A 17,394-nucleotide genomic window follows, 5' to 3' on the forward strand; every position below is an offset into this window, starting at 1 on the left:
TTATGGTTTTGTGATCTTGTGTTTTTTTCTTTCTTTCTGCCTTTCTTTCTTTCTTGTTAGCAGAAGAATTTACTTTTTTATATACTATACATGTTTTTAACCATATGGATGCCTGTTTACATATCTATGTGCCGAGCTTAAAGATTTTACAGGGAACTATGTAAAGATGGGTAACTATGTAAAGAACAAAACAAAATGCATTCTGCTTTTATCTGCTTACTAAACATAATGATATGATACATTTTATATGTCTTTATTAAAACAAGAAAAATCATCCTTCCCCTTTTTAAAGTCAGTAAGTTAATTAGGAATAAAGCTTTAGGGGAAAAGTGAACACTGAAATTTGCATGTTCCATTTGGATTATTCCTGAGGCATCTCTGGCCAGACCATTATGGAGAAATACTACTAGTGGTTTCCAAGGAGACCTAGCTATGAAACCATTTGTACTAAAATTTAACTCTTAAAAAGAATATAAACAGCTAGATGAGTAATTGCCACTTTGCTTCCCTATTTTTTTACTCTTCTAAAAAATTATTTCATGTAGTGCCTAGGGCCCAGAGAATATTCCTTAAATTCAAATTGAAAAATAAAAATACTTTTTAAAAGGAATACTATTTTATATAATAATCTTATAGAAGTTATTTACCCCAAGAGTTTAAACAAATTTAGGCTAGAAATAATTTCAAAAGTTATGTAGACAAAATTATTGATAAAGAGTCATAAGGGTTATTGAAGTAAATTAGATACTTCGGTATACATTACTAACAACACTCTTCCATAGCTTGGCTGTTACTGGGTAAAGAAGACTACTGATTTGGATCTAATTGGACATGGCATTTCTAACATTTTTTTTTTCATTTTCAGGAGTGGTTTGTTTACCCTTTAGAATTTTCCAGTGTTCACTTTTCCCCTAAAGCTTTATTCCTAATTAACTTACTGACTTAAATTAAGATGGCTCTTATTATTCATCTATTTATTTACATTCAAAAGATACAATATTTTTAACCACACTATCAACATTATTTGTAATGCTTTGTACTTCTTTCAGTGATCCCATGTAAAATGCTGAAGAGCAGCATTTAGAATATTGGTTTTCCATCTTTGTGTAGTCTTTCTTTACTTCCCTTTTTAAAGATTTTATTTATTTTATTTGACAGAGATTACAAGTAGGCAGAGAGGCAGGCAGAGAGAGAGAGAGAGGAGGAAGCAGGCTCCCTGCTGAGCAGAGAGCCTGACATGGGACTCGATCCCAGGACCCTGAGATCATGACCTGAGCTGAAGGCAGTGGCTTAACCCACTGAGCCACCCAGGCGCCCTACTTCCCTTTTTAAAAACTATTTTAACTATATATATTCAAACTTATACCAGTTTTGTTCAGTGAACACTTACTTTCTTAGATCACTTTGTTATTTTTATAGTAATTGCTCAGGAATTTTAGTGTTCCTGGCATTGATGTTTTCACATTCTTAATTCTGCCCTGTTATTTGAAGAGGAGCTATTCAAATAGAGATAATTCAATCATGATGTATTTTCCTGTAGTATACAGGAATCAAAATATTTAAGTTTAGGATATTTAGAATTCAGAACCTGGTAAAAACTCAGAGGAGTTGACTAGGAAAGTAGCAAGATGAGTAAAAAGTCCTTTAAAATTTGTGATTTAAAAGTATTCTCATTAAGGGCTACAGTTCTGCATAGCTGCTCTAAAGTCAATCAGTTATATAGTTTCTCAATGTAAATAAAACTTAATCAAGAAGGTGGGGCACCAGGGTGACTTAGTCCCTTGAAGATCTGACTCTTGGTTTCAGCTCAGGTTGTGATCTCGTGGGTCATGATCTCATGGGTCCTGAGATTGAGCCTCCTGTCAGGCTCTGTGCTCAGCAAGGAGTCTGCTTGAAAGAGTGTCCCTCTGCCGCTCCTCCAACTTACTCGTGTGTGTGCTTGTGTGTGTGTGTCTGTGTGTGTGTGTTCATGTGCATGCTCTGTCTCTCTTTCTCTTTCTAATAAATAAGTTTTAAGAAAACTTAATCCAGAAGGTAATCTTGAAAGTTCAATGAATTTTAGTACTTTAGCAATACCATCTAAAACATCATTTATTTATTTATTTATTCATTCATTGACAGAGGGAACAGGGGTGGGGGTTGGAGAGGCAGAAGGAGAGGGAGAGAAAGAATTTTAAGCAGGCTCCATCTCACTACTCTGGGATCACGGCCTGAGCCAAAATCAAGAGTTGGACACTTAACTGACTGAGCCACCCAGTTGCCCAACTAAGACCATTTTTTGATAGAAGTGTTTCTTGGTCAAGTAAATGTGGGAAAAACTGAGTTTAAAGAATTATAGAAAAAAAATGAATGCATGTAGACCTGCTCAGAGCTTTTCATATGCTAAATGCATTGTGAAATCACCTTATGGGGAATGTTTCTTAGGTAAATTGACAGTAGAAACTCCTTTCCCAAAATACCTGTAACATTCTGAAAATTTCCTGGAAACAGATTTGAGAAACTGGGTTATAAACTCCCATTTACACCAGAAGAAGCTAAAGTCCAGAGAAGTTTGGGACTGACAGAAGTTATGCTGTTTGCCTTCCAGACAGTCTATTTCTATACTATATTTCCTTGGTATAACAGATCTGTACTTATAGAGCACCAAAATAGAAGGTTAGCCATATTACATTTATTTCTTTATTTAGATTTGCTTATTTATTTTTATAGAGAGAGTGTGTGTGCATGCGCACATGGGTGGGGGAGAGGGGCAGAGGGAGAGGGAGGAAGGTGACTCCCTGCTAAGTGGGTACCCTGACTTGGGGCTGGATCTATGACTTGATCTGAAATCAAGAGTTGGATGGTGGGGGGCGCCTGGGTGGCTCAGTGGGTTAAGCCGCTGCCTTCGGCTTAGGTCATGATCTCAGGGTCCTGGGATTGAGTCCCGCATCGGGCTCTCTGCTCAGCAGGGAGCCTGCTTTCCTCTCTCTCTCTCTCTGCCTGCCTCTCCATCTACTTGTGATTTCTCTCTGTCAAATGAATAAATAGAATCTTTAAAAAAAAAAAAAAAAGAGTTGGATGGTGGGGTGCCTGGGTGGCTCAGTGGGTTAAAGCCTCTGCCTTCGGCTCGGGTCATGATCCCAGGGTCCTGGGATGGAGCCCCACATCTGGCTTTCTACTCAGCGGGGAGCCTGCTTCCCTTCCTCTCTCTCTGCCTGCCTCCCTGCCTACTTGTGATCTCTGTCTGTCAAATAAATAAATAAAATTAAAAAAAAAAAGAGTTGGATGCTTAAGTGACTGAGCCACCCAGGTGCCCCTATTACTTTTATTTTTTAAGTCAAATATTAATTCATATAAATTCATTCATAAAAATATATATAAATTCATATAAAATAAAATTTTCCCTTTTTAAGTGTCCAATGAGTTTTGACAAACATATGCATTTGTATAAATAACAGCAAGTAAAAATATAGAACATTTCTGTCATATCCTGAATTTCCTGTGTCTCATTGTAGTCCATCCTCTGCCCTTCCCTATATTTCTGGAAATCAGGAACCTCTCTGTCCACTCTACTTTTACCTCTTTACAGTTTTATCTAAATGAAATAATAAGCACATAGTCTTTTATTTATATCTGATTTTGCTTGGAACCTAGTTTTTTTTTTTAAATTTATGCATGTCATTTCATGTATCAGCAATTTATTCCTTTTTATTACCGAGCAGAATTTCATTGTATGGATGGATATACTGTGATACGTTTGTTAATTCATCAATTGATGGGCATTTGAGGTTTTTTGGATTTTGGCTATTATAAATAAAGCTGTTATAAACTTTCATATATATGTCTTTGCATGAATATTGGTTTTCATTTCTCATGGGTAAATATCTATTAATGGGATTGTTGGATCATATGGTAAGTATTGGTTTAACTTTTTAAAAAATTGCAGAACTATTTTGGAAGTGGCTATCCCACTTTGTATTTCTACTAGCAATGTATAATTTTAGAATTAGCTTCTCAGTTTCTACCAAGAAACAATTAGGATTTTGTTTGGGATTACACTGACTCTGTAGATAATTTGGGGGAAAATTAACATCTTAACAATATTGAACCTTATAATCTAGGAACATGGTATAATTTCCCATTTATTTAGGTCATCTGTAATTTCTCATAGCAATATTTTGTAGTTTCCCGTGTATAGGTTTTGCACATCTCTTGTGAATTTTTTTCCTAAGGGTCTCATGGTTTTTTTGGTGCTATTTTAAATTACATATTTTTAATTTTCAAATTTACACTTGTTTGTTGACAGTAAATGGAGGGGTTTTGTTTTGTTTTTGTATGTTGATCCTGCTAAATTCACCTAGATCTAATAGCATTTTTTTTTAGATTCTTCAGAATTCTCTACATAGGTAATCACCTTGTCTACAAATAAAGATAGGTTTACTTTTCCTTTCTAATCTTGTCTGTGTTACGGTTCTTTGTCCTGGACTGGTGAACTGCTAGTGCTTCAGGTATAATGGTGAATTAAAGTGATGAGACTGGATATCCTTTCCTAGTTGCTGATTGTAGGGGGAAAGCAGGCAGTCTTTAACTCTTAAGTGTAACTGTAGATGCCTTTATCAGTTTGAGGATGTTCCTTTCTGTTCCTACTTTGCATAGAACTTTTATCATAAATAGATATGTTCCACTTTTTAATTTTATCCAGTATAGTTAGTCTTATACCAGTTATTTCTTGGGGCTCATTTTAATTGGCATTTTATGTAAAATAGTGCTACCCAATAGAACTTTCTGTGATAATGGAAATGTTCTATTTGGTGCCATCTAAAATAGTAGGCACCAGCCACATGTGGCTTTCATATCCAGGAAACTCAATTTTTAATTTTACAGAATTTTTACTAATTTTAAATTCTATAACCACATATGGCTAATGAGTACTGTAATAGTGAGGATCTAGAACAATACGAAAACCAATAAGCAGCTTTCTGGATAGGTACACAATTTAGTAATAATGTATTAACTAGTGATTCATTTTACAAATTTAGCCTGGAATGTTTTCTACTTTTGTACTTAGAACCTTTAGCTTTTCCTATTTTGATTTTAGTAACTCACTTCAAAGATCGTATTGTGCCACTTCTTTCTAATGAGTTTCACAATTGTCTTTGGCCAAAAACAATAAGATGCTGACCTTATCTGGACTTTCCACAATATGAGATTATTTATTCAAATGTTCCCATCCTTTGTGCAGTTAACCCAACAGTGTTATTTAGTAATTTAATGAAATGGAGGTTGGGGAGCATGGCATAGAATAGATTAACTACTGTAATACTTTATATATATGTGTACTTAAGTTTTCCAAGGGTGAATTTCATAATCCCTATAGGGAAAGAGCACAGGTACCTATGATATTTATGTTATTACAAATCTAAGCTCCAGTCATGCCATTTCATTAGCTATATGCTTGGCTTAAATCAAAGGAAGAATGTTGAACTAAATTGAAAATAATATTAATACCTAATACCACTCAAAAAAATCTTGGATCATATGTAATTAATATTTGTAGTGTCATTTGAGATCTTATACTATAATAACTAAATATTGTTGTTTTTTCATTCCTTTAAAGATCAGTATTTGTTTTGGAAACTTTGTAAGTAGTTGTACTAAAATTTGGGAAAATAAAATTTCACACAAACACAACTCTGCTAATTAGCTAGTTTTTCAGTACAGAAGTAATTTCAAAAGTCTATTTATTGTCCATTTGAAATGAATATTTGAAAGAACTAGCCTTATAGTCTATTTTTATATCATATTAAAAGTTTCAGAAAATTTCCTAATTATTATATTCTAAACAGTTTCCATAAAATTATCTGTAGAAATGATGACAGGATAGCTTGTTTATTCTAGTTTGAGACTGACATTATTACCCAAGGAACAAATGTGCAAACTTAAGTTTCTAAACTGAATCGAGGGCATGATACGACAGGACTATTTTTAAGCCTTTTTTTTCTCTTTTATCTTGAGTAAAATTGATACATAGCATTGTCCTATAATTTCATAGTAGGCCTTTGATTTATACTGTATATTGCTCAGGAGGCTTGCATTAACTCTAAAGCCAAATTAATATTTATATATTGCTGTGAGCTTCCATTTAGCATTGATTGGCTCTCGACTTATTGGCCGTTGTATGGTTATATGTCACACTTTAACCCATAATTCACTTGGTGGTGGGAAACTTGCCTCTTGTTAATTTGTAAATGTAAATTGAAAGAAAGTTTAATTTAAATTTTTTATTATGGGGTGCCTGGGTGGCTCAGTAGGTTAAAGCCTCTGCCTTCGGCTCAGGTTATGATCCCAGGGTCCTGGGATCGAGCCCCACGTCGAGCTCTCTGCTCAACAGGGAGCCTGCTTCCACCTCTCTCTGCCTGCCTCTATGTCTACTTGTGATCTCTGCCTGTCAAATAAATAAATAAAATCTTAATTTTTTTAAAATTTGGCTTATATGACTGGGTTTCTGCCAGGAATATGTGTCATCCTCCTTCTCTAATTTTATATAGTTCTTATCTTGTCCGTAGATAACACTTTTGCCAGGCCTTGCTTTTCCTTACCTCCTCCTCTGTACTTTACCATCTTCCTCCTTATTGTACTCACATAATTGTGCATGAAACAAGTTGATTCTAGAGGCATTATTTTTATGTATCTGGAGAGGAGCAGGGGTTTCTTGTCACACCTTCAAGTAATCAGAACTGGAAAAATAAACTCAGAATCTTTTTAAAGTGCTACATTGTGAGTGTTCACTAAGAAATTACATGAATAGAAGTAGTAAAATTGCTGCCACATGGAAACTTAGGCATGCCTTTTAAAGGCATTGATATGGTTTTATATAGCTCATGAGTTTGTTGTTTGTATCCATTTCTGGAGTCAACATTGTATTAATATTAGGATTAATTTGTTTCTTTATTTGAAAGAAAAATAGCTTTTATTACATGAGTCTTAGTATCATCATGTATAACAGAAAATAATTTATTCCTATTTTGAACATTTTTTCCCTTCCTCATTATTTTTTTGTCATTCCTTTAGCTTTTTCTTTCAACATACACCAAAGCGTTCTAAAATAATCTTTTAGTATTTGTTTTATACATTTTACTCAGTACCTTATAGAAATAGAACTTAGGTATTTATAGTTCATAAAAGTATGCTGTAAAGCAATTTCAGATTTGGTTTGTTGGAGGAAAAGGCAGCCTAATAAAACATCTGTGTATAATATCCAGATGTAGTTAAATGGTTTTGAAGACAGTAAAATAAAGATTTAGGATACGTATTCCCAAATTATATTAAGTGAAAGGTTGAATGTAACTAGAAATGGAATTAGAAAATTGTTTATTTGCTGTATCTCACTTAATATTATCCTAGGAATAAGACATTCAGTGATCATGAATGTTAATACTCGGTGGGACTTACTGGTGTAATTTGAATTGTAGTGTGGCTGGGTCTTGTAAGGTGTGAAAGGCATCAACCTTTAAGACTGTAAAGCTATTCTATGTAGTTAAGGCTTCAGAGACATAATTTGATCCATGAAATACGAAGTAACTCTGTTGTCTTGTGTTTTTACTGTAGTTTTCAGGTTTCTTTTGAAATTTGTTTCTGATCTTTTTCTGACCTTTTTAACAACACTTTTTTCGTTTAGTTGTTAGGACTTTTTTTGGGGAGCCCTCAAGCCAAGCTTCACACAGAAAATATTACTAGTCATTGTAAATCTAGAATTGACACTGAATTTCATGAGTCACTTTCCACTATTCTTGAAAGAGTATTTTCTTAGTTTATTGTCCTCTCTACTTAATCGGAGCCATTATGTTCAAGTGCATTATCTATCTATCTATTTGTAAAGATTTATTTATCTGAGAGAGCGAGCACGCATAAGCAGTGAGGAGGGGCAGAGGGAGAGGGAGGAGCAGGCTGAGCAGGGAGCCCAACACAGGGTGCCATCCCAGGACCCTGGGATAATGACTTGAGCCATAGGTAGACCCTTAACCAACTGAGCCACCCAAGCTCCCTGTTCAAGTGCGTTTTAAACAGTCAGAAGTTTGCTTATTTGCTGTGATTCTGTTTTCTCATTAAAATTAAAAAAAATAATAAATAAATGTTGATCACATGATCTTTTTGTAAAAAAGAAAAGGCTAATCCAAAATTATTTTAACTTTTAAATATATCTTGTTTTCTGAAAAATTTTGTATTTGAAGATAATTTTGATGGTGATGGGTGTGGTATTAGAAGCCTGATTTATGAATAGTAGTCCTTTTCATTTTTGTGAATGAAACCTTAAGACTATTTTTCGTTAGCAGTTTTTGGCTGAGTCTCTGGTAATGTTTTTGATTTAGTCTTAAGCTTTTGCTGAAAGCATTCCTCTCTACTTCATCCTCTACCCAACCCCCATATTCCTGAGGTTTATCTTTGAGGTAGGTGTATAGCTACTATTTCTTAGAAGTTTGAATCTTTGCTTTATTGTTTTGAAGTTGTTTTAGTGGATTTTAAAACATTTCTTGATCCAACACGCATCCTATTAGAATATAGTTTTGGTAATATCCTTTGTCCTTCATTCCCTTCATAAGGTTGGCCTACCAAAGTCGGGTTGAGATTATTCTTTAAAATAGCTAGACCTGCTACCTTCCAGTGTTACTGGTGATGAGTCATATTTAAATTCTCTAGGTTGGGGACGCCTGGGTGGCTCAGTTGGTTGGACGACTGCCTTCGGCTCAGGTCATGATCCTGGAATCCCGGGATCGAGTCCCACATCAGGCTCCCAGCTCCACGGGGAGTCTGCTTCTCTCTCTGACCTTCTCCTCACTCATGATCTCTCTCACTGTCTCTCTCTCAAATAAATAAATAAATAATCTTAAATTAAAAAAAAATAAATTCTCTAGGTTGTTTATGGATTCTTTGGATATGAAGTTGTATTGGTTTGCGGTTAAAAAGACTAATTTTATCTTTCAATGCCATTTATAGAAAACTTGGAAATAGTCTTTTTTTTTTAAATATAATCTGTTTAAAGTTTAAAAATGAAAAGCTAGAAAATTATACAAGAATTTCATGAGCACTAGGTATAGCACATTAGTAGATTATGGGTGACAGGTAAAATTTCTTGAGCTATGTGACTGATACATATTAAAAATCAGATAATAGCACCAATTTGTATACTTTTGTCTGGAGCTTGATGCCAATTTAATAATATACTGCTTCTCCCAGCAGGTATGGTAGTTACCTGGCTTTGGTTAAATATTATATCTCTCAGCATAATTGATCAGATACTTCCTGTGATATAAGTAGTAGAATTCAGTAAGTTCATCTTGGTAGTGAAAGTCACTTATGGCTAATGATTTTCTGGTTTAAGTGCAGAAGTATTGTTTTTTTTTATGTTTTGAGAAGAGAGGGAGGGTGGTGCTTTTTGTCAGTACTAAACTGTTGAATCTCTAGGGTAATTAAAAAAATAATTTATCTTGGGGGACACCTGGGTGGCTCAGTCAGTTAAGAGTCCAGCTCTTGATTTGGGTTCGGGTCATGATTTCAGGATCTCGAGATAGAGCCCTCAGGGCTCCACAGTCAGATGGGAGTCTGCTTAAGACTTTTCTTCTCTTTTCTTCTTTTTTTCTTCTCTCTTTTTCTTCCTTCCTTCCTTCCTTTCTTTTTTTTTCTTTCTTTCCTCCATTTCCCTCCTCAACCCCCCACCCCTGCTCGCTGTCTCAATAAAATATAAATCTTTAAAAAAAATTTACCTTGTTAAAGCCTTACCAACTAGAGACCACAAGGAAAAAGTCCATAGTATGACAAAATCAGATTTATTCATTCATTAGTGAGGGAATATACTCCAGAAGAACCACAAAAGGCCTTTGGATAAGGGGGAGAAGGGAAGTGTTTTTTGTAAATTTTGGATTGCTGCTGAAGAATTCTGAGAGAGTCTGAAGTCAGCCAGGATTAGTTCTAGAGTGGTGGCTCCTTTTGAAGCAGATTGAGAGAAGTAGGAATTAACTAGGGATTGGGTGCTGTCATGAAGCAGGGTGGTTTAGGAATTTGGTATCTTCTGCCAGTAATAAATGAAAATAGCAAAGCAAGTCTGGAGACATCATTGGTAAGAAAGCAATAATCACTCCAATAAGAGGTCATTATGATATTTTACAACTGGTACATGACCTTGGGAAAAACAGTGTTTTCTGTTAACTTTGTAGTTCACTTTATCTGTGTCTGTCCTCCTAGCCTGATTAATTACAGGGCTGATTTTTCTTTCTTTCTTTCTTTCTTTTTTAATTCATAGCTGATATTCGTTCTTTTAGTCCCAGGTATGTTTTGATTCTTTCAACATATGGTCTTACAAGTCTTTTTTAAAAGTTTTTATTTAAATGCCAGTTAATATACAGTGCAATATTTGTTTCAGGTGTACAATGTAATGATCTAACACTTCCATATATCACTGATCTTTATCTCAACAAGTGCACTCCTTAATGCTCATCATCTGTTTAACCCATTCTCCCACCTACCTCCCCTGTGGTAGCCATCAGTTTGTTCTCCATAGTTAAGAGTCTTAGTGTGCCTTTCTCACTTTTTTCCCTTTTGCTTTTGTGTTTTGCTTCTTAAATTCCACATAGCACTGAAGTTATACAGTATTTGACTTTCTCTGACTGACTTATTTCACTTAGCTACCTCCATCTATGTCATTGCAAATGACAAGATTTCATTCCTCTCTGTGGCTGAAGAATATTTTATACACACACACACACCACGTATATATGTATACACCTCACAACTTCTTTGACCATTCATCAGTTGATGGACACATGGGCTGTTTCCATAGTTTGGCTATTGTACATAATGTTGCTATAAACATAGGAGTGCCTGAATCCCTTTGAATTAGTATTTTTGTATTCTTTGAGTAAACACCTAAAAGTGTGATTGCTGGATTGTAGGGTAAGTCCATATTTAAGTTTAGAGGAACCTCCATACTCTTTTCCAGAGTGGTTTCCCCAGTTCACATTCCCAACAACAAAGCAAGAGGGTTACCCTTTTTCTACATCCTTGCCAACACCTGTTTTTTCTTGTTGTTAATTTTAGCCATTCTGACAGGTATAGTTTTAATTTGTATTTCCCTAATGATGAATGATGTTGAGCATCTTTTCATGTGTTTGTTGGCCATTGGCATGTCTTCTTCGGAGAAATGTCTATTCATGTCTTCTGCCCATTTGTTAATTAGATTATTATTTTTTGGGTACTGAGTTTTACAAGTTACTTAAATATATTGTATACTAACCCTTTATCAGGTATGTCATTTGCAGATATCTTCTCCTATTCCATAGGTTGCCTTTAGTTTTGTTGATTGTTTCCCTCACTGTGTACAGGCTTTTTATTTTTATTAAGTCCCAGTACTTTATTTCTACTTTTATTTCCTTTGTCTTAGGAGACATACCTAGAAAGAAGCTGCTATGACCAATGTCAAGAGGTTATTCTCTGTGTTCTCCTCTAGGATTTTTAGGGTTTCAGGTCTCATTTTTAGGTCTTTAATCCATTTTGAGTTGATTTCTGTGTGTGGTATAAGAAAGTGGTCTAGTTGCATTCTTTTCCATGTTGCTGTTGTTTTTCCAACACCCATTTATTGAACAAACTGTCCTTTTCCCATTGGATATTCTTTCCTGCTTTGTCAAAGATTAATTGCCATATAGTTGGGGGCTCATTTCTGGGTTTTCTATTCTATTTCATTCATTGGTGTCTATTTTTGTGCCTGTTATGTACTGTTTTGATCACTACAGCTTTTAATACAGCTTGAAGTCCAGAACTGTGATGTCTCCAGGTTTGCTTTTCTTTTTCAAGGTAGCTTTGGCTATTCAGGGTCTTTTGTGGCTCTGTACAAATTTTAGGATTGTTCTAGCTCTGTGAAAAATGTTGGTCGTATTTTTTTTAAGGTTTTATTTATTTATTTGACAGATGGAGATCACAAGTAGGCAGAGAAGCAGGCAGAGAGAGAGGAGGAAGCAGGCTCCCTGCTGAGCAGAGAGCCCAATGTGGGGCTAGATCCCAGGACCCTGGGATCATGACATGAGCCGAAGGCAGAGGCTTTAACTCACTGAGCCACCCAGGCGCCCCTGTTGGTGGTGTTTTGATAGGGATTGCATTATACATGTAGATTACCTTGGCAGCATGGATATTTTAACAGTATTTGTTCTTCCAATCCGTGAGTATGGAATGTCTTCCTATTTCTTTGTGTCTTCCTCAATCTCTTTCATCAGTGTTTTATAGTTTACAGAATTTGGGTCTTTCACTTATTTTGTTAGGTTTACTCCTAGGTATCTTACTGATTTTGGTGGAACTGTAAATGGGACTGATTCCTTGCATTCTTTTTCTGCTACTTCACTGTTGGAGTATAGAAATGCAGCAGATCTCTGAATATTGATTTTCATTCTGTGACTCTACTGAATTCATTTATCAATTGTGGTAGGTTTTTGGTAGTCTTTCAGGTTTTCCATATACAGTATCATTTCATCTGCAAATAGCAAAAGGTTGACTTCTTCCCTGCTTGTTTGGGTGCCTTTTACTTCTTTGTGTTGTATCATTGCTGTGGCTAGGACTTCTAGTACTGTGTTAAATAACTGGTGAGAGTGGACATCCCTGTCTTGCTCCTGACTACAGAAGAAAATGTCTCAGTTTTTCGCCATTGAGGATGATATTAGCTGTGGGTTTTTCATATATGGCCTTTATGACGTTGAAGTATATTCCTGCTAACCCTATTTTGTTGAGGGCTTTTATCATGAATGGATGTTTTACTTTTTCAAAGTCTTTTTCTACATCTGTCTAAATGACATATGTCTCCTATTCTTTCTTTTATCTTTTAATTTTTTTAAGGTTTTATTTATTTATTTGACAAAGGGAGAGAGATCACAAGTAGGCAGAGAGGCAGACAGAGATTGGGGAGCAGGCTCCCCACTGAGCAGAGAGCCTGAGGTGTGGGGCTCAATCCCAGGACTCTGAGACCATGACCTGAGCCTAAGGCAGAGGCTTAACCCAATGAGCCACTCTGGTGGCCCCCATCCTTTCTTTTGTTAATGTGGTGTATCATGTTGATTGATTTATGAATATAGAACCACCCTTGCACACCAGGAATAAATATCAATTGATTGTGGTGAATGATATTTTTAATGTATTGTTGGTTTGGTTTGCTAATATTTTATTAAAAATTTTTGGATCTATGTTCATTAGGGATATTGGCCTGTAGTTGTCTTTTTTAGTGGGGGTGTTTGTATGGTTTTGGTGTAATGCTCACCTCATATGATGAATTTGGAAGTTTTTTTTACTTTTTGGAATAATTTAAGAAGAATAGGCATTAACTGTTTTTTAAAGGTTTGCTAGAATTCACCTGTGAAGCCAACTGGTTCTGGGCTTTTCTTTGTTGGAACTTTTTTCATTACTAATGCAATTTATTTGCTGTCGATTTCTCTGTTCAAGTTTTCTATTTCTTCCTGTTTCTGTTTTGACAGTTAATGTTTCTAGGAATTTATCCATTTCTTCCAGGTTGTTCAATTTGTTTGCATATAGGTTTTCATAATATTCTCTTATAATTGTTTGTATTTCTGTGGTGTTGTTATTTCTCCTCTCCCATTTGTCATTTTATTTTTTGGGTCCTTATTTTTTAGAAGTCTGGCTATGGGTTTGTTAATTTTATTTCATTTCTCAAGGTACCAGTTCTTGGTTTCATTGACCTGTTCTATTGTTTCTTTTTTAGCTTCTATATAATTTGTTTCTGCTCTAATCATTATTATTCCCTTCTTTCTGCTGTCTTTAGGCTTCATGGATTCTTTTTCTGGTTCTCTTAGTTGTAAGGTTAGGTCTTTTCTTTGAGATTTTTCTTGCTTCTTGAGGTAGGCTATATGTATCAAGGTAGACTATCTGTATTACTGTGTACTTCTCTCTTAGGACTGCTTTTGCTGTATCCCACAGGTTTAGACTGTTTTGTGTTTCATTTTGATTTGTTAACATGTAGTTTTAAATTTCATCTTTGATTTCCTGGTTGACCCAAGTATTGTAGCATGTCATTGAACCTCCGTGTATTTATGGTCTTACCCCATTTTTCTTCTGGTTGACTTCTGGTTACATAGTTTTGTGGTCAGAAAAGGTTCATGGTATGATTTCCATCTTTATGTATTTGTTGAGGTCTGTTTTGAGGGCTAAGGTGTAATCTGTTCTGGAGAATTTTCCATTTGTACTTGAAAAGAATGTGTACTTTGCTGCTTTAGGATGGAATATTCTGAATATATCTGTTAAGTCCATTTGGTTCAGTGTGTCATCAAAGCCATTGTTTCCTTGGTTATTTTCTGTTTAGATGATCTGTCTATTGATGTAATTGGGATATTAAAGTCTTTTCCACATACTGTGTTACTGTTAATTCTTTTATGTTTGCTATTTATTATTTTATATAGTTGGGTGCTCTCTTGTTGGGTACATGATTATTCATGATTGTAAATCTTTTAAAAACACACAGTTAGCATACAATAATTTGTTATTAATTTTACTTAAGGGCTTTTCTGCATATTTTTAGGCTGTGGAGTTGAAACAAATGATTTTTTTCAAAACAAATCATGTGTTTCACCCTAGAAATATTTTTGACACCAGTTAAATTTTCCATGTCACTGTAAAATAATTTTTTTTTTGTGGTAGCATTAGTATTTTTTTAATTTTTTATTTCTTTTCAGCTTTACAGTATTCATTGTTTTTGCACCACACCCAGTGCTCCATGCAATCCGTGCCCTCCATAATACCCACCACCTGGCTCCCCCAACCTCCCACCCCCTGCCCCTTAAAAACCCTCAGATTGTTTGTCAGAGTCCATAGTCTCTCATGGTTCACCTCCCCTTCCAATTTCCCTCAAGTCTCTTCTCCTCTCCATCTCCCCTTGTCTTCCATGTTATTTGTTATGCTCCACAAATAAGTGAAACCATATGATAATTGACTCTCTCTGCTTGACTTATTTCACTCAGCATAATCTCTTCCAGTCCCATCCATGTTGCTACAAAAGTTGGATATTCATCCTTTCTGATGGAGGCATAATACTCCATAGTGTATTTGGACTACATCTTCTTTCTCCATTCGTCCGTTGAAGGGCATCTTGGTTCTTTTCCACAGTTTGGTGACCGTGGCCATTGCTGCTATAAACATTGGGGTACAGATGACCCTTCTTTTCACTACATCTGTATCTTTGGGGTAAATACCCAGGAGTGCAATTGCACAGTCATAGGGAAGCTCTATTTTTAATTTCTTAAGGAATCTCCACACTGTTCTCCAAAGTGGCTGCACCAACTTGCATTCCCACCAACAGTGTAAGAGGGTTCCCCTTTCTCTACATCCTCTCCAACACATGTTGTTTCCTATGTTGCTAATTTTGGCCATTCTAACTGGTGTAAGGTGGTATCTCAATGTGGTTTTAATTTGAATCTCCTGATGGCTAGTGATGATGAACATTTTTTCATGTGTCTGATAGCCATTTGTATGTCTTCATTGGAGAAGTGTCTATTCATATCTTCTGCCCATTTTTTTTTATATGATTGTCTCTTTTGTGTGTGTTGAGTTTGAGGAGTTCTTTATAGATCCTGGATATCAACCTTTTGTCTGTACTCTCATTTGCGAAAATATCGTCTCCCATTCCGTGGGTTGCCTGTTGGTTTTGTTGACTGTTTCCTTTGCTGTGCAGAAGCTTTTGATCTTGATGAAGTCCCAAAAGTTCATTTTCACTTTTGTTTCCACTGTAAAATAATTTTAAAACAGATTTTTCTTCACTGTAATTAGAGAATGATTTGAATAGACTTGTGGTCTAAGAGCTCTGATATTGCCATTTTATTTTATTTTATTATTTTTTTAAAGATTTTATTCATTTATTTGACAGAGAGAGATCAGAAGCAGGCAAAGAGGCAGGCAGAGAGAGAGAGAGAAGGAAGCAGGCTCCTGGCTGAGCAGAGAGCCCGATGTAGGGCTCGATCACAGGACCCTGCGATCATGACCCGAGCTGAAGGCAGCGGCTTAACCCACTGAGCCACCCAGGTGCCCCTGATATTGCCATTTTAGAATAGTCTTTAAATCGGTTGAACTTTCTAGTGAAACCAAATTTCAATAGAGCCAGAGTTCCTGTTGATACTGTTACTGACTTTTAGAGTATGATGTAAGTACATAATGTAGAAAAATGTAGAATTTTTGCTGTTAAAGTTAGTTTTTCAGGCTCATAGGAAATTACCCTTTGTATAATTTCGTTAAAGTCGTTAACACTGAAAAGTGTGAAGAATATTGAACTAGAATTTGGAGACCTGGATTGAGCCTGGGCTTGGCTCTTCAATGGCTCTGTGATGTTAGACAAATCTCTTAGTTTCTTTGGGCCTTAATTTTCTTATTAACAAATTGAAGAAAATGTTTTCTTTCATATCTCACAGAATGACTGTGATCTCAAATGAGATGTCTATATAATTAATTCATAAGCTTTAAAATGTCATGTAGATGTAATTTGTAATTATGTTATTAGGTCACAAGTGCTGATAGTAATGTGAATAATGATAATAATTACTCATAGATTAAAGATGAATTTTAGTTATCTTTGTGAAAATATTGTCTAACTCACACACAACTATAGTGAGGTACTACTTTAGTATGTAAACTTGTCAGACCTGTCCTTTGACTGTAATTCTAGTGGTCTTCCCACAAAATTCTTAGCAAAGTCAATAATATATATTAACTGGTTGCCATAGTAGAACCTCTTGTCAGCCATTGTAGGTATTCCGAAATATTTATAATCTTCATATTTGCTGTCACTTTCCCAAATAGTTACCAACCTCTGATTTATGTTTAGAGTTACAGTTTGCACATATGATATATGTGTTTTAAATAAGACATGAGATAATATGGGAATTAGTAAACACTATTTTATTCAATATACTTTGAGGTCCAACTGTATCAAAGAGTAGTAGTACTGAGAAGAGAATTGCTGTTTGATAAAATAAGCGCCTGGAATTTTCAGTGGAGATGTGACTAGAAAGGGAGGTTGGGGCCCAATTATTCTGAACCATCCATGCTAGGATTCTATAGAATTTTTGGATAAAGGGCTGGATAGTAAGTTTTTGGCCTTGTGTATATCCCTTTGATCTGTTGCAATTACTCAACTGTGTGGTAATGTGAAAGCAGTCATGGATAATATGTCAATGAATGAGAATCATTGTTTTCTAATAAAACTGTCTTTACATAAAGAGGTGGTGGGCTGAAATTGGACCATGGACTATAGTTTGTCAACCTCTGTTCTATGATAATACTGATGGGTTTAGATTTTATCTTGTATAGATGAATGTACCACTGGATATTTTTGAATAAGAAAATTATATGATCAGATTTTTATTTTGAAGAGATAACACAGAT

The 17,394-nt window shown here is 35.3% G+C and overlaps 1 protein-coding gene across 1 annotated transcript in view; it reads left to right on the top strand.

Moving 5' to 3' along the window:
• BRWD3 (bromodomain and WD repeat domain containing 3) overlaps positions 1-17,394 on the top strand; it is a 218,871-nt gene that overhangs the window by 14,418 nt on the left and 187,059 nt on the right. The window lies entirely within an intron of this gene.

This window comes from Mustela nigripes, chromosome X (assembly GCF_022355385.1).
Source record: "Mustela nigripes isolate SB6536 chromosome X, MUSNIG.SB6536, whole genome shotgun sequence".
Classification (NCBI taxonomy): Eukaryota; Metazoa; Chordata; class Mammalia; order Carnivora; family Mustelidae; genus Mustela; species Mustela nigripes.